Source organism: Cavia porcellus, unplaced genomic scaffold, assembly GCF_034190915.1.
Source record: "Cavia porcellus strain 051 isolate PalLab524CR breed Dunkin Hartley unplaced genomic scaffold, mCavPor4.1 scaffold_19, whole genome shotgun sequence".
Classification (NCBI taxonomy): domain Eukaryota; kingdom Metazoa; phylum Chordata; class Mammalia; order Rodentia; family Caviidae; genus Cavia; species Cavia porcellus.
Genome location: NW_026947502.1, coordinates 26,239,189 through 26,259,722, shown reverse-complemented (window position 1 = coordinate 26,259,722; position 20,534 = coordinate 26,239,189). Strand labels below are relative to the sequence as shown.

At 51.1% G+C, this 20,534-nt stretch overlaps 1 protein-coding gene across 1 annotated transcript in view; it reads left to right on the top strand.

Annotated features, from left to right (window-relative positions):
• The window catches only part of Stk10 (serine/threonine kinase 10), a 111,482-nt gene that overhangs the window by 29,423 nt on the left and 61,525 nt on the right, over positions 1-20,534 (top strand). The gene's annotated exons all lie outside the window — the stretch shown is intronic.

The following is a 20,534-nucleotide window of genomic DNA, read 5'->3' as shown; positions in this document are numbered from 1 at the left end:
AGGCCACACAGCTAGAAAGTGGTGGAGCTGGAGAACCAGATAGAGGGAAAGAATAACCCTTAATTGGCTTGTGACTGCTCGGTGGCCTTTGAGTAGATAACACCAGAATGTCCTGTTCCCAGATTGTCACTTTCTCATCCTGGTACCTTCCCATCCAAGGCTTTTGCTGTGGCCACAGCCGTTCCTTCCCCTCCTCCCTGGAGCTGCCCTCGTAGCCTCCCTTTGCTCTGTAGACTTTGAAAGGTGCTGTGTTCTCACTTTGGGGGATTCAGGTTCCTGATTGAGGTGGCACCGGAAGCCAGTGGCCATAGCGGGTGCCAAGGAGAAGGACAGCACAGGCACGGTGTGGAGGCCGAGAGGAGTGGCATGTCCAGGTGGTTGCTAGTCCTGAGAGAGATGGGTGGTAAAATAATTGTAGAAGGCCTGAATGCCAGGGCCAGGGGCATTGCTCAGCAGCAGAAGTGCCTGATTGACAAACCCAAGGTCTTGGGTTCAATTCCCGGTACCGAAAAGAAAAGAAAAGTGGCCCTGAATGCCAAGGTCAGAAGTTTGTCCTTGACTTTTCAAATTAATGGTCTTTGGAGCAGCATGACCTTGCCCAGGACCTTGTGAGTCATACACACAAGACTCGGGCTTTCCCCCAACCAGAAATTTGGAGGTGAGGCCCAGCAGTCTGCATCTTATGGAGCCTTCCAAGTGACTTTGATATTTGCCTAAATTTGAGAACCATTATTTGAGGTTACAGGGAGGACCCGCATGTTCTGTGTTCTAGAAAAAATTTACATTTGAGGGCTGAGTTAAGGCATTGTATCTGACCAGGAAGTGGTCAGGAGAGGTTGTGCTAGAAGGCTAAGGATTGGAATATCATCTGGTCAGGAAAAGCTTCAGAGGAAAGGCATTTGAACTGGGTCTTGCAGGATGCCTAAGAGTCCTTTAGAAAGATAAGAGAAGGAAGGGCAGTCTAGTGAGAGAGACAAGGGTGCACAAGTGTGGAAGGGGGCAGTCTCGTAGTTCTGAGAGTTAAGGGTACACCAGCTCTTTGCTGTGATGCTTCTCAAGCCTGCCTCGTGGCCAGCCTAGATCTTTGGTGCGTTCCCAAGAGTCAATTTGTCCGTATGAGAGTCTTTGACAAAACCAGCCCCAGGAAGCCTGCTGTGGTGGCTTGTGTCTGTGACCCCAGTACTTGGGAAGCTGAGAGGCAGGAGGACTGCTGTGAGTTCAAGGCCAGCCTGGACTACATAGCAAAACCTTGTCTCAAAGAGACCAAAAAGAAAAAAAAAAAATGCAAAAACAAAACCCCAGAGAACCAGCCCTGGGCCCAGGGTCTGCTCTCAGGGGCTTTGGGTGAGAAACTGGCTGATGGCCAGGTGTTGTAGCCCCCTTGTGTAGCAGTGGTAACCAGAGACAGGACTTCCCCTGTGCAGGGCGGAAGTCCTTCACCAAACCACTGCCTGCACGGTCTGACAAGGTGGGCTCGTTTTCTTCCAGAATGTGTAATCTCAGTAGAATTCGCTTAGTGGTGTGTTACTTCCACTTCTGTTTCTGAGTGTTAAATGGTGCAAGTGGATGGTAACAGAGCAACCCCAGATGCTCTAGACTGGCAGAGTCCATTACACATATAGTGTGGGCTACATGTGTAAGTTTCCAGATGGCACATTCAAAGGAGCAAAAGGAAATGGATGAATCTGATTTAAGTAATTCTTTAACCTGGTGTATCAGCAATACAATGTTTTTGACATACAGTCAGTATTAAAATTATTAGCAAAAGAGCTGAGAATGGTGCCATGTGCCCGTAATCCCAACACTTGGAAGGCTGAGGCAGGAGGATTGCTGTAAATTTGAGGCCAGTCTAGGCTACATAGTGAGTCCAAGACCAGTCTCAACTAAATGGCAAAAGTCTATCTCAAAAAACAAACAAAACAAAGCAAATTATTAGTAAGGTATTTTACTGTTTTTAAACTATAAGGCTTCAAATCTAGTATGTGGTGTTTTTTTTTTTTTTTTTTTTTTTTTTTTTGTCTTTTTCCTTTTCATTGGTACCAGGGATCAAACTCAATGACTGCCTGCTTGCAAGGCAGACGCTTATGCCGCTGAGCTAAATCCCCAGCCCCTAGTATGTGTTTTATAATGTGCAGCACATCTCAATTTAAAAATGATTAGTTTTCATCAGAAGTCCTGGATCTGTGTACAGATATCACGAAGTTTATAGTTGAAAAAAGCCGATTCACACCCCCAAGTGTTCTTAAACTTCTCCCAGTAACCGACTCCAGTGTCCGTTTTAACATAAAGTGATTAGGTGTGAATACAGTAATGAAGTTCCTTCCCAGTGAGCCTTGTGAGGGAGCCCGCGGCCAGACGTGGTCGTGGCTCCTCCATAGCAGTGGGGCTCTGACCACGCCCAGCCCCCCAGAGGACGAATGCTGGAAACCCCAGCCTTCCTCCCTCTGCGTGTCACGGCCCTTGCATCAGAGCTCGGCCCCTGGGTGGGGTCTGTTCTGCACATTCATTTCGGGAGCAAGAGTGAGGTGTAGATGCCCAGCAGCTGTCTCCCTGGGAAGGAGGAGCCCTGGTGTGCCATGGGTGCCTGTTTCCCACTGCAGTCGATTTCAAGCTGCCGGTATGATCATACTGACAGTTGAGAAAGGACCCTGGCCTCACTGGGCTCAAAGTCTAGCGGAAGAAACAAACATCCTGGAAGCAAACAAAGAACCAAGTGAGCAGGGCTTGGTGGTACGTGGCTGTAATCTCAGCTACTTTGAAGGCTGAGGCAGGAGGATTGCAGATTAAAGCAACTTTGAGGAGATTTTCACAAAATAAACAGGGCAAGGGATGCAGCCCCGTGGTAGAGCACGCCTGGGTTCATTCCCCAGTGTTGTGTTGTGGGGGAGGGGAATTAAGTGGGTAGAAGAAAACACCAGTGGGGAAAAGAGGGGGTGCTTTTTGAGCAGGGAAAGGATGGAGAGAGAAAAAACTCTCATGAGATGATACTTTCACTAAGCTCAGAAGAGTTGCATAAGTCAGCTTGAGGGTAGGAAGTATGGAGACCCTGAGCTTGTAGAGGACCAGATGGGCGCTGTTAGGACCACAGTGGCAGAGAGGGACATGAATAAGACATTGCCCATACCCTGAGCATCTGTGATTCGCCAGGCTCTGCTAGGGGCTGGGGCAAAGCAGGTAGAGACAAGGTCCTGGTCCTCAGAGCTCCCACGCTGGCAGGAAGCTGGCTAATGAGCACATAGATACAGACACAGCTGTGATAAGGATGGAGATGACATGGATTTAAAATCAGGGGTGCAGTCCAGGGACAGGGTGAGCCACCTTTGTGTGTGCTCTGGAGGTCTCTTTGGGGAGACATTTGACAGGCTACTGGAAGAGAGAGGATCAGGGAAACAGTACATGCAAAGGCCCTGTGTGTCCAGTTCGGAGAGCTGGTGAGAGCCGGGTAACCAGGTAGGTTGGGCGGATGGGTGGGGGGAGTTGTCACCTTATCACCAGTGTTAGGAAACTCCCAGGGGATTTCAGTAGGGCGAATTGGCCTCCCCCTCTATTAATTTGTTAGGTCTCTGGCTCTGCTGTCCTCTTTCCTACCTTGGGTGGAGGAACTGGTTTCAGTTCTGGTTCTTGCTGCCAAGTGGGAATTTAGCTAATCTCTGTATCTGTTTCTCCATCTCCGACATGGGGAGGATAATAAAACCCAGTCCGAAGCATGGCTGTAAGGATGAAGATGTGTAGGTTAGATGAGGGCAGAGTGGTTGCCTAGTGAATGCCATCGCCTTTCTCTCCCCTTCCCCTAGATCTTTACATTCCCACTCCTCCCCTTGGTTTCCTGCATCCTCTGCACTTGTGCTTTTTACTTAGTGAGACTTGGAGACCTTGTCCCCCCGCCCCACTTAAGAAGGGGGTCTTAGGGTGGGAAGCATGGCCCAGGGGACAGAGCAGGCCCTGGAGACCCAGCCCAGGTCAAGGCCAGAAGTTCCCCTGGCCCCTGTGTTTTCCCTGGCTGAAAATTTTCCATGAGTTTATCTGCAGAGGAGTCTCCCTGCTGACCTCCAGAGGAACGGCCCGGAGGCCGCCTCATCCCTGGGTTGCCCCTGATACAAAGCTGTGCCTCTCGCCGGTGGACGCTGCACGCTTGGCAGGCCAAGGTGTCACTCAGAGGTGCAGCGCTTGCCTGCTCCCTTGTGCCGGCCCGGGTTCCAGCCCAGCCCCCCAGAAACGGGACCCAAAAGGCGCTGAGCTTTGCAAGGGCCGCTGGTAAGGCTGCTTCTCCCAGCCTCTTTCTTTCTATGTCCTTAATAATTTTTTAAAGATGACCCACATTTTAGCAGTTCAGTAATTTATTTAAAAAGAAACCACTTTAGGGGCTGGGGATTTAGGGGCTCAGTGGCATAAGCACCTGCCTTGCAAGCAGACAGTCGTGAGTTCGACCCCCGGTACCGATAAAAAGGAAAAAGACCAAAAAAAAAGAGAAAAGAAACCACTTTGAAGAAGAAGGAAGTGGTGGGGGAGGTCTAAGATGATCAAGTTGTGTTACACACGTGTACCGATTTGCCAACTTGCGGGTCACTTGTCTATATTGTGATTACACACATAATCATAGGAAGTAAAAATTTTAAAAGAAGCCTTCATATCATTGCCCTATATGGAAGTAGTACCTACTTGGCCATAATCAGAATTAAAGGAAAAGAAAACAATTCGGTTGGATTCTAGCTCCAGCTCTTTGCCAGCTCAGGTCCTGGCCTTGGCGTTGGCCGATGGAGATTCCTCGAGGTCAGCAGCAGCATGACTGGACGTGGAAAGGGTGACGAGGATCCATGGGGGGGCCTGCTTTTTCCCCAGGCGTGGTATGATGTCCCCAAACACAGGTCCTTCTGTCACATCAGGGGCACCACCTGGAGATGCTCTGGCGGTGGCACAGGAGGCCAGGCCAACATGACAGAGTTGGCAGGGTCACCGGGCAGCAGTGGCTCTCTTGGGGATGAGGTCGTGAGGACCAGGGTGACATGGTCCCCGGGGAACCCACTAGGAACCTTCTCCCAAAGCTCACGTCTCAGTGCTCACCATTACATCAGGGCATCCCAGACTTTTAGCCGTAAATCCTTTTCTCTTGAAATTGCTGCAGAAGTTGTCTCATGGGCAGCGGTGCAAATGGCAGCAGTGGGAGCAGGGTGCCAGGCTTCTATAAGGCACGCACGCAGCTCCTAAGCCTTGTGCCAGGGTTCCTCAGTCTCAGGGCAGCTTTGTGGCAAGGGGCTGGGCTGCCCATGGTAGGGCATTCTGTGCATCTCTGAAGGCGTCAGGCCTGTGTGCCGGAAGCTTGTAGAAATTTGAGGCTTGTGTTTTATCTGAAGGTTTCGTGTAACGTCCTGACCTCTGACTCCTCTTGGACAGTCTGGAGGGCTCCCCAGGGCTGGCGGAGATTGCCCTTCCCCAGAGTCACTCTCCGCAGTTCGCTGCAGACCTTGCAGTGCCCAAGGTGTCCCTGGTACTGAGGCTGAGCCCTGTTGTTCCTTGGTGAGGGTTTTGCACTGTTTTTCTTTTAGTGGAATTGAGAGGGAACAAGCTCATTCTCATCCCAGTTCTCTGTCTGTCAAAACTGAGGGACCTAAAGATAACTACGAGTTCTGCTTTGTTGATGTTTTGAAGCAGGGTCTTGCTGTATAGCTCAGGCTGGCCTTGAGCTTACGGTGATCTTCCTGCCTCAGCCTCCTGAGTGCTGGAATTACAGGCGTGTGCCAACACCCTGCAGGAGCATGTATTTTTACATATGCAAGCTACTGTTCTCCTGGTAGCTACCCAGACCTATGAGCAATTAAGCCAGGAATCCTGGCTGGGGAGTCCAAATCGAGACTTCTCAGGGATCTGTGATCTTTCTAAATGTGTATATGTGTGTGTACATATATGCAGGAGGTAGTGGTGGGGGAGTGGGAGGTGAGTACCCCAAAATGGTGCCAGGCTTTGCTTTGAGAAACGTCAGGGTTTCTGTCTAGACCCTTCCCTGTCTACTGCATCCTGACCGAGGGCCCTGGGAAAGCCCTCCCCTCCGCCAGCGTCCATTTCTCATTGGTACCATAGGCAGTCTTACAATAGGACTGTGGGAAGCAATGAGCCACGGGTCATCGTTAAAAAGAACAGTGTTGACACAGGCCTGGCACACAGCTTCAGGAAGTGCGACCACCACTTCCTGTGTGCCCTCCTCTGTCTGTCCCTTGCTGTCCCAGCCGTCCCAGCACAGCACCAGGCAAACTGTCCTCAGTGGGTGAGCATGGGGGAGACCAGGGAGGCAGGATGTGAGTGCCAGGGAGGGGCCGGCCGGCCGGGACACTCCCGAGGACTTCCTGTGAGAGTGTGGGCTGGTGACCGTGGGCTTCTCGGAGGGTGGCTTGTCTCAAAGAGGAGCTTGTGTGAAAGGGAAGTGCATTCCCAGGGTCATGAGCAGGGTGTGAGCAGAAGAGGCCTGCTGTCCCCATCTCACCAGGCAGGGTCATCTTGGCTTGGAGGCTGTCCTTGGTCACCCACAAAACTTACTTATCTGGCCTTGAAAAAACCACAACTACCAAGAAAATGCAGTAGTAGAAGTAGCTGTTGGTGCCGCTTGGCTGCACAGCTCTGGGTAGTCTCTCAGCAGACCAGAAGTGGAATCATCCTTGGTGTCCATGAACAGAGGAATGGGTAAAGAAAAGGTGATATACACAGTGGAATACTACTCACCCGTAAAGAATGAAATGCTGCCATTTGTAGCAATGTGAATTAGATTACATTAAGTGGAGTTGGCCAGGCACAGAAAGATAAATACCACATCTCCTCACTTATATGTAGAATACACTTCTCATAGAAATGACAGTAAAAGAGTAATACCAGAGGCTGGGAAGGTGGGGTAGAGCGATGGTTAACAAATATGTGGGTGTAGTTGGATAGGAGGAAGAGCAGTGGAGTAACTTGTTGATAGCAATTAATTGTAGATTTCAAAATAACTACTGGCAAGGCTTCGAATGTTCCCAATGCAGAGACCTGGTAAGTGTCCAAGGTGATGGACATGCTGATGATCCTGACCACATCATTACACAGTTGCGTGCGTGAATCGAAATGTCACACTGTACCCCACAAATAAGTGCAAGTTAGCATTGTGTCTGTCAGTTTTTAAAAAGTGTAAAAGCTGGTTGTGGTGGAACACACCAGTAATCCCAGCTACCCAGGAGGCTGAGGCAGGAGCATTGCAAGTCTGAGGCAGCTTGGGCAACTTAGTGAGACCGTGTCTCAGAACATGAAAAGGGCTGGGGTTGTGCACGGTGGTGGAGCGCTTGTTTGGCATGGGCGAGGCTCAGCACTGAGAAGAAAACAGTGGCTTGTTGCGTAAGGGCTGCTGGGCAGGAGTCAGGAACCCCCGAGTGCTGCCTGGGCCTGGGCCCCGCCCACCATGTGCCTGAGTCAAGCACTTTCCCTTCCCCGCTGAGCTTCTGTTTCCTAATCATTGTCCAAGGGCACTGGGGAGGAAGGACCCCAAGGAGGGCTCCCTGCGCAGACTCCTGGCCGTGCCCTCTTGGTGTCAGGAGCCAGGCCCTCTGCACTGATGCCTTGGGGCCCCCCGACATTCACCAGCCCCTGCTGTCCATCTGCATTGGGCTTGGGGGTCACCCCATTGCCCATGGTGTTGGGACAGACACACACGCACACACACTTTACTGTAAAGCACTGCACAGCTGAGTAGACCTCTCTATCCCAATGAGGTGTGTTAAGATCTCGTTGCTACCCACATTTTGTAGATGGGGGACCTCAGGCTTAGCACAGTGCTCTGTGGCTTGGATGTGTTTTGTCCCCTACCTGTCCATGCGCCAGGGGCTTAGACCCCAATGTGATAGCGGGAAAGGTGGTTGCAGGAGGTGTGTGGGTCCTGGGTTCATCCCCCTCAGAGGGGCCAATGCTGGTCTCTTGGAATAGGTTAGTTCCCACAAGAGTGCTCCAGAAAGAGCCAGGCTGTGTTCTTCCTGGCCTCTGAAGGAGTGTGAACCTTTATAAATCATCACCTTTGGGGTGAGAATTCCAGTGTCTGATGTGGCCCAAAGGACTTTCAGCTCTAGTCACATAGGTCACCTTCCCACGGGGCATCTGTGAGCTGGGCCAAGTGCAGCTGCTCCTGGAGATGGGCACATGCCCTCTGGTTCGCCCCACCCCGGCCTGGCTCCTGTCCAGCCCCGTGAGCAGCAGGTAATTAATTCCAGTCCTGGGTGGGGTGTGGTGACACAGGGTGGTACCCGGGCAGTAGGGCACTGTGACCTGTGGCTTCTGTTTCCCTTGTATTTCTTAGGCTGTTCTTCCTCCTTGGCCACGCCCTCTGGTCTCTCAGGCTGGGCCATCCCCAGGGAACCTTTTTCAGTCCTGGCAGGCTGTTCCCCGTCCTGATGACACATTTCTACAGCTGGCATTGCACAGCCCTGGTTCCTTTGCCTTCCTCAAAGCTGGCTCTGGTACTGAGGGTTGTCTCTAGACAGAAGTTGGTCAATGTGTGTCCCTCATGGAGATGGACATGGTTCTGTGTGACAAGTGGTCATGGCGCACTCCTCGGAAGACAGGTAGCCAGCCCTGGACAACCCCTGTATCATCCCATATGACGGTGACAGAGGAGGACTATTGAACAGAGGAGCAGATTGAAGCTTGGGTCTCTGACATTCCTTGTTCTGAGGTCATTCCTGTCGTGCATGTTAGACCGCAGTGGAGCCCAGGGGTAATGGGCACCGCAGTCGAGAGCCTGTGCCCACCTTAGTGTTCTGTGGTGCGTCAGCTCTGCGAAGTCGCTGGGGGTGAGCCAGGCAAGGCTAGGGGTCGCCTGTGAGGCTATTGCAAGACTCGAACACCTGCCCGAACCTCAGGGCAGGATCACAGGGCTCTGCCTGCGCTGCCTACCGTCCTCACTGCTGCTTGCTCTGCCTTGGTTCCAGTCCTAACTGTCCCTTGAGGACTGGCTGCAATATTGTGAAACTTTTAATAATTTTAGTTGAAAATGTCATCTCCTACCAGGCAGCCCTTCTGGTAGCTGTTCGGTATTTCCCTCTGACCCTGCACATCCTGAGTCTTAGGTGTTTGTGAATCCCTCTGCTAACCCCTCCTTGGGGCCATGTCCCCCAGGGCAGGCCCACAGCCCCAGCCCATTCTCTGTGTCTGGTGCTGTGCCTGGCAGAGCTGGCTCTCAGATGGTGGCCAGCCAGATGCTCAGATGGCCAAACTGTCAGTGCACACCTGGGATCGCCCTGGTCTCCAGTTTGTGTTGGACCAGAATCTGACCACAACCCTAATCCTGGCATTTCCTGGACTTGCCAGGGACTCAAGCTCCAGGGACTTCGCCCTTGTAGGTGCAAGCCTGACCTCTGGGTTAGACAGGCCCAAAAGGAGGCTCCCTGGAATTCGAGTACCTGGTTTCTATCCCTTGGGACTTGGGCAAGCACCTTTGGGGTGGAGCCTCCTTGAAATCCCTACCTCGGGGACAGGCGCGATGGACAGGGGTGTCCAGGGCTGGCCCAGCTCACAGGAATGCCCTCCCTCTTTCCTGACAGCCATTCATACACACTGCCGGCAGAGACTTGGAACCCCAAGACTACCCCCTACCCCAGGGCCCTGCCTTCTGCGCCTGCCCTGTCCATGTAGGCTCCTTCCCCAGGCTCTGGGTGACCCAAGTGGGTGGGGCCAGTGATGCTGGCCAAGGCCACGTTCCTGGGAGGCCCTGAGGGTGTGGGCTGCCTGCTCAATGGCTGCATTGTCTGGCAGGGCCTCCGAGGTGGGGAGCTTCTGGGACTCCACCTACAGAGACAGGCAGCTGACAAACTGGGACAGTTTTGTGTTAACTCTTACATTTTTTGGAGGCAGCCTCGTGGACTTCCTTCTGCAGGCTCTGATTTAGTAACCAGAAGCTTCTGCCTTCTGCATGGGTGGGGGGCTTGAGGCTGGGGAGGGCGCTGGCCCATGCTCTGGGGAGTCTGTCCATGCAGGAGGGCTGGGGCCGGACTGCAGTGCCTGCCCAGGGCCACAGGAAGAAATGAGCCCAGACAGAGGGGAAAGTGGCATGTCCATGGCTACGTGATTCTGATATAGGTCCTCTAAATGAAATAGGACCTTTGAAGGATATAGGGGAAACATTATTACTCCCCACCTGGTAGATATCAGATCTGCTGAATTTGTGTTCCCTAAAGTTGAAGAATGAATTCTAAGGGACAGTGGAGATTTAGAGGAGGAAAACTTTACTGGGGAGTTAGCTCCTGAGAGACAGGAGGGGTTGCCAAAGAACCCCCTTCTCTAAGGAAGCTTTCTAGAGCAAAATCAGGAGGTAGGTACAAAATCCCGAGGTAGGTACAATACAGGACAAAATTATAATCAACCAATTAGATTATGAGTAAATGTGTAAATACTGCATTGTTTCTCTGATGTGAGAAACCGAAAGTGTAAACAAGGTCCATGAAGTGTAACATACTGTTAAACAGGAAGCAAGCATTCAAATGGTGAGAGTGGAAGGGAGGGAGGGAAAGACAATGAGAAGGGAGAAACAGAAGTAAAGTTTTTTGTTGCTGTTGTTTATTTGGTGGTTTGTTTTTTGAGACAGTGTCTTGCTATATAGTCCAGACTGGCCTTGAGCTCAGTTGCGTAGCCCAGGCGGGTCTCAAACCCACGGTAATCCTGCCTCAGCCTCCTGAGTGCTGGGATTGTAGGGGTGCACCACCATGCCCAGCAGCTTTTGTAAATAGGGAGAAGAGGATTGAGGGAGGATAGGAGAATGGGTGGGGGGATCAAAAATACCACGTACGGGGACAGATTCCCTATGATGAGTGTGATCATTGTGTGTACTTAAATTGTACCAATAAACTTAATAAAGAAAGTATAGTCATTTAGGTAATGTTGATTCCAGTCACATAGGAAGCTTACATGGAAAGAACAGGACCTTTTTTAGAAGAGATGAGTCAGGTCCTGGTCACCCACCTGGTGAGTGATGCCTATCTAAACTTTGTTGGGTCCAGTAATATTGATTATAGTATATTGTTTATCCTTAGGGAGGTATGTAGGTGTGGTCATTCAATTTATAACTGGAGGCCTGGCCTTCAACAAATGTGCCTCTAGCCACAGCTGTAATGTGTTCTTCCGCACTGTCTCCTTTGAGGTCCTAGCCTTGTCTGACTGCCTATGATATTTCTACCTAATGTAGCTGTCTGTAATGGTTCCACCATCTTTGTGTCTTGACCAACAGACCTAGGTTTACACCGTGGGTCTGTCCCTTACGAGTTGAGTAGCTTGAGGGATGGCCCTCCCCCACCAGATGTCAGGGGCCTCATCTGCAAAAGTGGGATGAAGTAAAGGAATGTTCCAGAATGCTTGGCACAGGCTGGGTATGCATTGAAATGGCAGCCCTCGTCTCCTCCTGTGGGCGGCAGTCAAGGGAGGTGCTGGCATTCTTTTGTCCAGTTTTGCATACAGAATCTGGCTGTCAGCTGTGTTAGTCACTTTCTGGCCGTTCTGCCCTAATTTCTGGACATTTTACAGTCGCTGAAATACTCATAGTTACTCATTCATCCAGCAAACACTGATTATGGACAGTTGGCCCCTATCTCCGTTGGTTCCCCACTGTACCCATCTGAACACGTGTGGACTTTTTCCCTGTCATTGTTCCCTAAGCGACACATATAGCCACTATTTTATAACGGTTAGCTTGTGTGAGGTGTCACATGTTGTCTGAAGATGAGTTCCTATACCCAGCAGGATGTGTATAGCTTGCATTCAAGTACTGCATTGTATAGAGAGCCCAGGCATTTGTGGATTTTGGTGTCCACAGGAGGTATTGGGACTAATCCCACACAGATAGAGGGATGGGCAGGTCGAGGCTCTGTGAATGGTTACTGTGGATGGACTTAAAATATAAATTGCTTCTTCACTGATAAAGTGAACCCTCAGATGTCAGCGTAGCCAGTGACATCACAGGTGTAGAAAGCTCTGCCCAAACAGTAGACGCTAAAAGCAGGAAGAGGGTATGGCATTTCCAGAAGGTGGCAGATCTGTGACTGTCTCCTCACCTCCTGGGTGTGACTTACTTAATTTCAGTTCTAGGGGCTTGGCCAGCATGTATTGAGTGAGTGCGTGTTGTATACTTGGGCTGCAGGAAAGACCAGGGAGGTGAGAGGACTACAGCCCATGTCTCTGCATGGTGGGTGGTGTGGACGCCTCGCCTCTGAGCTGCACGGGTCTTGGGTGTCTCTTGGGGACAGCCAGGGCTGGCCAGTGCTGCCTGATCCTGCTGCTTGTCTTTGCAGCCTGCAGGCTGTAAAGTTAATGCCTAAGCAAGGTGGAGGGGCTGAGGGGTGGTCCAAGCCTCTGTTATCTGGACCGGGTCATCCTGGCCCCCTTATCTCAGGGTGAACAAGCCTCCTTGGTATGTGCCTGTGGTCTGCGAGGGCCCAGGGCGGACCGGCGCAGGGAGACACAGGAGCCCTTAAGACCCCACCCCTGGCCTCTGACTCAAGCTTTTTTGTGGCTTCTTTCTTGAGAGACAAGGAGGGGCAAATGGACACTCACTAGATCTCTCCTGTTGGGGTGATAAACAGAACCCAGACTTGGAACCCACTTGGCTCCCAGTTTATTCCCAGCAGTGCTACTTATTAGTTGGTCTTAATTTTTCTGAGCTTTAGTTTCCCCGTGTGTAACGTGGGAATAAAATTATCATCTGCTGTTGATAATAGTTGCTTCCATTTACTGAGCATGTACTTACTGCATATGGGGCAAAGCCCTAAGCTCCTGTTAGCCCGCATAGTACGCCCTGTGAGGTACAGGTGCTTTGCAGATGCTTCTCTCAAATAGCAAGCATAAGATAACGAAGGCCTGGAGTAAGTTATCAAGTTGTTAGGTATCATGAGTGGGGAAATTGAGGCTGGCCCACGTTAACTAACCAGGCAATTCCCCGTGCTAATGTGTCATGGCGTGTTGAAGGGCGTGGAGTCAGGCCGTGGAAGGGCAGCCCCTGCTCACTTTGTGTGCTGCATAAAAACGTGGAAGCCAGCCAGGCGTAGACAGCAGCTTGGATCAAAAGGGTCTGAGCTGGCAGAGGAGGGAGATTTTCAGATCCGGCTCTGTCAGTTCAAAGCATCCAGCAGGCTGGTTCTTCTTTTCAGAAGCACTCTGGCTGGTGGGCAGTGCTGGGGCAGCGAGGCAGAGCCTTGCTCCTAGGATGGAGGTGAGCAGGCACAGTGCTGGGCTCTGGGCGCAGTCTGCTTGCTGAGTACATGGGCGTCCTGGAAGGGAGCCCCAAGGAGGGTGGGGGCCGCCACAGTACCTGGATAGGCAGGTGCTGCTGGACATACTCACTGATTCGCAGATGGCCAGAGAGGTGACGCAGCCCACAGGATCACGCAGCAAGGGCCCAACTGGTACGCTGCACTGTGACAGCTGTTCAACTGGAACTCAGGGCGAGTCGTGGGCAACCCAGGTTTTCAGTTTCCTTTGGCCTCCAGCCAGAGAAGAAGCTGACCAACAGGCTGCTGTCACGGTCCCCAGTGGATGATGTGTGTGTGTGTGTGTGTGTGTGTGTGTGTGTGTGTGTGTGTGTCTCTTACCTGAGCTGTTGCCTGTATCCAGGCTCAGGCAGACTCACCTGTTTCTCTCCTTTAATTATTTATTTTAGAGCTGGTTTGGTGGTGCATGCTGCTAATCCCAGGAGAGGCAGGGGGATTGTAAATTGCAGACCAGCCTGGACAACTTAGCAATATCCTGCATCTAAAAATAAAAAGGGCTAGGGATGTAGCAGAGCGCAAAGGCCTTGGGTTCAATCCCTGGTACTGCAAGAAAGTTAGCATGCTACGAACAGTTCCCGAGATCTACTCTCTTAGCAAATTGAAGCTTATGATACTTCTTTTGTTGCCTCTTGGTATGGTGTGGGGCGGGAGAGCTCTAGAGCTTATTCATGTTGCTTAACTGAAACTCTGGACTTGTTAATTAGTAACCCGCCCCCATCCCACACTTGGATCCCATGAATGGGGCAATTTAAAATACCCCGTATAAATACCATCCTCATGTTTGGCCTTTTGTATGTGGTTTATGTCAGCTAGTGCAGGGTCCCCAAGTTTATCCAGGTTGTTCCATATGGGAGGATTTTCTTTTAAAAGGCGAGGTATATTCCATTGTCTGTGAAGACCATCCTTGCTTTGTGCGTCCCTCTGTGGACGCTGAGATTGCTTTCCTGTGTCGGCTCTTCTAGGTAACGCTGCAGTGAACGTGGCAGTGCTGCTAGCCCGTTGGGATCTTGGCTTCAATTCTTTTAGATAAATGCGTGACACGGACTGCTGGACCCTGTGTTCCACTTTGAATGTTTTAGGGACCCACTCTGTCTAGCAGCTGCACCGCTCCATCTTCTCCCACGGTGTATGCGGGACACTCACAGCGCCCTCTCCGGCACCTGGTGTCCTGTCTTTTCATGACAGCTGTCCCAACAGGTGCAAGGCCGTACTCAGTGTTTGCAGTTTGGTCTCCCTGATGATTCAGTGGTGTGCATCTTCTCAGGTACTTGAGGCCAGTTGGATGTCTTCCTTGAAGAAATCTCCATTCCTATTGGGATTTTAGTTTTGTTGGGTTTTGATGCTGAGTTATAGGAGTTCCGTATGTCTTTTAGAAACAGGCCTCTTACTAAATGTGTAGTTTACCATTTTTCTGGTGCTGGGATGGAAACCAGTGCTATCACACTGGGCTGTATCTTCAGCCCCTTTTTTTGTTTGTTTGCTTGTTTTCTTTTTAAGACAGAGTCTTGCTAAGTTTGTCAGTTGCCCAGACTGGGCTAGAACTTGGCAATCCTGCCTCAGCCTTGCAGAGTACTGGGGTTACAGCTGTCCACCCCATGCCTGCTTCCTTTCTCTCCATTTTGTAGATTGCCTTTTCGCTCTGCTGTTTTCTTTGCTGTACAGAAGCATTTGAATTTGATATCATCTCATTTGTTTATTTTTGGTTTTGTTGCTTATGCTGTTTTTCAAGACTAATGTCATGAAGCTCTTTTCCCTTTGTTTTATCTAGAAGATTTTACCTGTTAGTTTTTGAGACTCTGTCTCGCTGTGTAGTCCAGGCTGGCCTCTAACTCACATTGATCTTCCTGCCTGAGCCTCCCAAGGGCTGGGATCACAGGTGTGCACTACCACACTCAGCCTGCTAATATCCTTTGACGCAAAATCATTTTTAATGTTGATGGAGGCCGCAGATTTAGCTTAGCGGCATAAGCGCCTGCCTGGCAAGCATGAGGTCTTGAGTTTGATCCTCAGTACAAAAAAAAAAACACAAACCTCTGTGCATAATGTTGATGTTTTTCTTTCATGGCAGCACTTGGTAGTATTTCTCCTTACCCCCATGTGACCCTCAATATTCTCACAGGCCCCCAAGGGTCTTTTTGTGTTGTGTTATGTTTTCCAGCTGGGAGGCTCTGTAAATGCACACAGCTGTTAGTTGGAGCATCTCCAGCACTGTCTGTCACCATGCAGTTCCCGAGGGCCTGGGGGACATGCAGAGCTTCAGCGCAGGCGCCTCAGATAGGCAGTCCTCATGCCATTTGCCTGCAGGTGTCCCTGCCACAGTGTCACACTGTGGTCTTGTGAGGGATAACAGAGGTGTGACCTGGGGAGGCCCCTCGCCCAGCTGAGAATCTCCATCCAGAAGCAGTTCCCAGGTGTGTTCTGGGGACCCTGCAGCAGCCGAGCACAGTGAGAAATGCAGGCTCATGGGCTCCACCTGTGACCACGGAATCGCCCAGAGTTGATGCACGCTCACCTGGCAGGTGACCTACCCACAAAAGTTTGAGAACCGAGGTGTAGCATTTTCACGTGGTACCACCTGGAGTGCAGGATGCTCCAGGAGCTGCTTACTTGCCCATCAAGCTGGCCTCCTCATCCTCCTCTCCTGTGGCCCTAATTCATATTCCACATGTCTTACGCTTTTGTAATAGCAGACCTCAAGCTAACCTAGACAACCAGAGAGATGTATCATTTTAGCTGAAAAGCCAGTTAAGGAGGGGGGTGAGAGCAGGGCTTCATCTCCGTCTTGCTGGTTCTCTGTGTCCTGAGTACATCTGCTTTGCTTTCATATTGGTTTCCCTCGTGGTTGCAAGATGGCTGCCTGCAGCCACTGGGCTGTGTTTTCCTTTGCTTCTAGAGTGAGACCATGAAGCATGGTACACTGCTTTTGCCCTCCCTTCCCTCTTTCTCCCTCTTGCCTGAGATGGGATAAATCCCAGCAAGGTCACATGGCTTTTTCACAAAAGGGAAGGAAGAAATGCCATGTTGGCGTGGGAGGCAGCCCCTGTATGATGCCCCAGGCAGCAGGCCTGATAAAGCACACTCTTTTCTGTCTTCTGCTGAAAATCCACTCTTGCCTTTTCCAGCCTCCAAAGAGTCCCTATCCAGAGGGATTGCTCTGAAGCAGAGACCTGGCCACTGAAACCCTGGGTCACCTGCACACACACACACACACACTTCCCAGGGAAGGCTCATACTTTGAAACATTGAGGCTCTAGTTCCCGACTCTTCCAGCCTGCTCTGCTTCCGCCCTCCTGAAACCCGTGCTCCATGCTGCCCACTTGCTACCTTCTCCCATGATGCCTTGCTTCTGCCCTTGTTCTGTCTGCAATGTCCTCAGCCTTCTCCATTAGCAAAATTCTCCCTTTATAAGCAGCCCGAGGGTCACCTCTCCTGGGATACCTCTTTCAGGATGCCCAGGATAGCCTCCACAGGCTCCTGGTAGCATGGTCCTGGGGGCTGCAGCGCTCCTCTCTGCCCCTTGCTATGCCTCTGGTCTTAGGCAAGAGCCTGTCACATTTGTCCTGGGTTCTTAGTCTCCAGGCTTGACAGGACTAAGAGCTCAGACAGTATTTGTTGATTGAATGCTACTTTAACGGACCCCCATTGTGCATAGCAATGTGGGCCTTTGGTGGAGACTCAGTTGCTATTTGCTGATACATCAAACCCATCCCAAACTTCAGGTCCATAGGCCTGGAGAAAACCCTGAACTACTTAGAAGCTAGGCTGCAGGGCTGGGATTTAGCTCAGCTGTATAAGCACCTGCCCGGCAAGTGTATGGTTGTGAGTTTGATCCTGGTACCAAAAAAAAAAAAAAAAAAGAAGAAGAAGTTGAGCTGCTCGGTGCCTTGGCTGATTCAGGAACCAGAACTTGTGTGCTGGGAGCTGGTGACAGCTGTACTTCTGCTGGTCCCTAGGAGCTTGTGTCTCCAAAGAGCTGTGGTAACAGCACCATGGGCAGTCGGACGCATGGACACCCTGTCCTCCTCACAGGAACTGCAGCCAGGCTTTTTTTCCATCTAGTCCTTTCTTTTTTCTCCTTTTCGTCTTCCTTCCTTTATTCTTCCATCTTTTCTGCCCTCTTTGTGTGGTGCAGGGGACCCACAGCCTTTGCATCAAGCTGCATCTCCAGCCTTTTGTATTACTTGATGTTGACATGGGAGCTTGCTAAGTTGTGCCTCGGTCCCCCAGAGTGCCTGGGTTACAGGCTGTGCCACCATGTCCAACAGAATAGTCTTTTTCCATTAAAAAAAAAAAGGTTCATTTCTGATAAACGTTTTATGACACGTTTTGATTGAATAAAAGATGAAAGTGTAGTACTCCAGTGAAGGACATGTCCCATCCTCTCTTCTCCCATGTGTATTTATTAACTTCCAGAGGCACTGAGATTATTTTGTTTGCATTTATTATTAGCACTGCTGTGGTCTCCTCTTCCTGTATGGGGAGGTTGGCTCCAGTGGATACCAAAGTCTGCAGACGCGTGACAGGGCGCAGTGTTTGGGTCACCACCCAGCCCTCCTGTGCAGTTTGGACCATCTCCAGATTACTTCTGACACCTAACACAGTGGACATGCAGCGTCAGTTGTCAGTTGTTACACTGTATCGTTTAGGGAACAGTGAGAAGAAGTAACTTTCTATGTTCAGTACCGGGGCACTTTTTCAGGAGTGCTCAATGTGAAGTTGACTGAATCTGTGGATGCAGAACCCAGAGCTGGAGGGCAGTGGCTGTCCCAGTGTTTACTATCAGATTAGTGCTTCAGTCACTAAAGCCCATGTATGTCTGGGCCAGCCCTGACAGATTTATTTTTTACTTTATTTTTATTTTATTTATTTATATTTTGAGCCAGGGTCTTGCTGTGTAGTCCAGGCTGGCCTTGGACTCACTATGTACCCCAGGCTGGTCTCAACCTCGTAGTGATCCTCCTGCGTTCCCAAGTGCTGGGATTACAGTTGTGCACCACCACACCCGGCCCTGGCAGATTTATAATACAAATCCCCTGCAGCCTGTTGCTGCTCCCCAGCTGAAGACTGAATCCCCTAGACCTGTAAAAACTGAAAGCAGTGAGTAGGGTGGGAGAATCAAACCAAAGCTGAGGAAGGTTACTTCACTCAGAGCTTCCCGGCAGCCAAAGCAAAAATGGTGTGCGGAACTCTTGAACTGAAGCAGAGGAAATGAACCAGAATTGCAAAATGCACAAGCTTTCCTAGTCCTGACCTGGGAGAGATGAGTTGTGGGGACCTTGGGTAACGAACGGTGTTGTGCAAGGGATGGTTTCGCTGCAAGATGCAGGACCCGCCTGGGTGTAGCCACGTCTCACACTGGCTCTTCAGAGCCGCTGAGGGTGAGTTGATAAACTGTTGTTTTGGGAAGGCATATTTTGTAGGCAGCCCGACTAATGTGATCTGAGTATGACGTTTTTCTGCTGAAAAGTGTCACATTTGCTAGAGAGCCAATAAGTATGTATTAATAGTGTAGCTTTCATGCCAGGAATCTCATTTAATTGTCTTGAAGATGGAGGCAGAGTTTGTTAGTGCTGTTTTGGGCCAGGTGTGGCAGTGCACACGTGTGATCCCAGCACTTGGGAGGCCGAGGCAGGAAGAGCATCTTGAGATGAGGCTAGTCTACAAAGCCAGACCCTGGCTCAAAAAAAAAAAAGAAAAAAAAAAAATTAGTGCTATTTTACAGAGGAGGAAACTGAGGCTCAGGGAGACTGACTTATCTAAAATCACATAGTCAGTGAAGAGGCACTGCTATTACTGAACTTAAGTCTACTGCTGTTTCCTTTTGGATGGTTCTCTGTCAGAGAAGAGGGCGGGGCCTGGCCCTGTTATGAACCTCAGAGCTGTCTCCTGTACGCTACAGGCAGCACCCCATCTGGTCTTCGTAGAAAATCCTACAAGTCCGTGGTGGGGCCCGTGTGACAGAGATGGCTGGTGGGACTGAGGGTAGACGGGTGGTGAGATGCAGTTAGCCAGGCACGGCTGCTGCCCTGGCTGTGGTGGTGGCCCTGCGGGGTGCCCAAGGATTCAGTGGCTGTGGAATTACACACTCACATCGGTACCTATTTTGCATTTTCCTGGGAGAGAAGAGATGTGACTTTCATGGAATCTCAAAAAACAGACCAGAAACAACAAAATCCTACAGGTCCGGGAGCCCAGGAAGGAGTTATAATAGCAGTTCATGTTGACTGTGTCCCAGCCGGGGCCAGGCACCCTGGCGGGCTTGTAGATGCTTTCCATTCCCGGGAAGGTTGTGGTGTGTCACCCACACCTTACTGTGGCTCAGCCCAGTCTGGAGAGCTGGCGTGGGTCCCACTGGGTCAGGGTCAAGGGCTGCTTCCTGTTTACAGAGTGGCCTTCTTGGCCACCCCACAGGCAGTGGCTCTGGGCCTTGGCTGTGGCGGAGTGACAGGGCTGGGGAGTGGTCTGGGAGTGCTCAAAGTGTGTGCTCCTGTCCCTCATTCGGTGAGATGGGCAAGCATCTTTGCACATGGACATGAGCCTGAGTGTGTCAGAAGAAAGTAAAGAGCAGACCGTGAGACGGGTGTGTGTGTGTGTGTGTGTGACTACCTGCTGTGCTTTTTAACTAGATTCCTGCTTTTCTGGCCCTGGCACTAGGCTGGGAGCCCTGAAAGGGCCTAAGGGCATGGTTCTTCCAGGGCCCACTAGGGGTGCAGGAAGGTGTCTGATGGATGCAGAGTCCTTTGCAGCCCAGGATCTGCCTCCAAATAATCTGTGGCCTTGGCCAGCCCTACCCCCTTTTGGAGCCTCAGTTTCCCCATCTGAACTGACCTTGAAGACCTGGTTTCCCTGATGCTTGAGGCAGATCGAGCTTGGGCTGTGGAAGCTGGCGAGGAGGAGAGAAGGGCGTGGGGTCCTGTGAGGTGTGGCTGCTGTGGATGAGGGCAGGAAGGTAGCCTCCAGGGCCGTGGCCATGCAGCATGGAAAGTAGGGCGGCCGACAGGTGGCCCTGAGGGATCAGGCCGGTGGAAGCGAGGTGCAGGTCTGGTGGGGAAGACTGAAGTGTGGGCTTCTATGGCAGGTTGGTTTCTCTTTTTCAGAAACATGAAGCTCCCAGGCAGCTGCTCTGGCATCAGAGCCACCTGTGAGGTTGGGGACAGGTTGGCAGGAGGAGGAGGGGACAGGCTGGGGACCAGCACACTGAGGTCATGGCCTGTGGAGGTCTCTCCCTCTAGGGCAGGGCACCCCTGCTCACCCACTATGCCTTGTGTTTTCTGC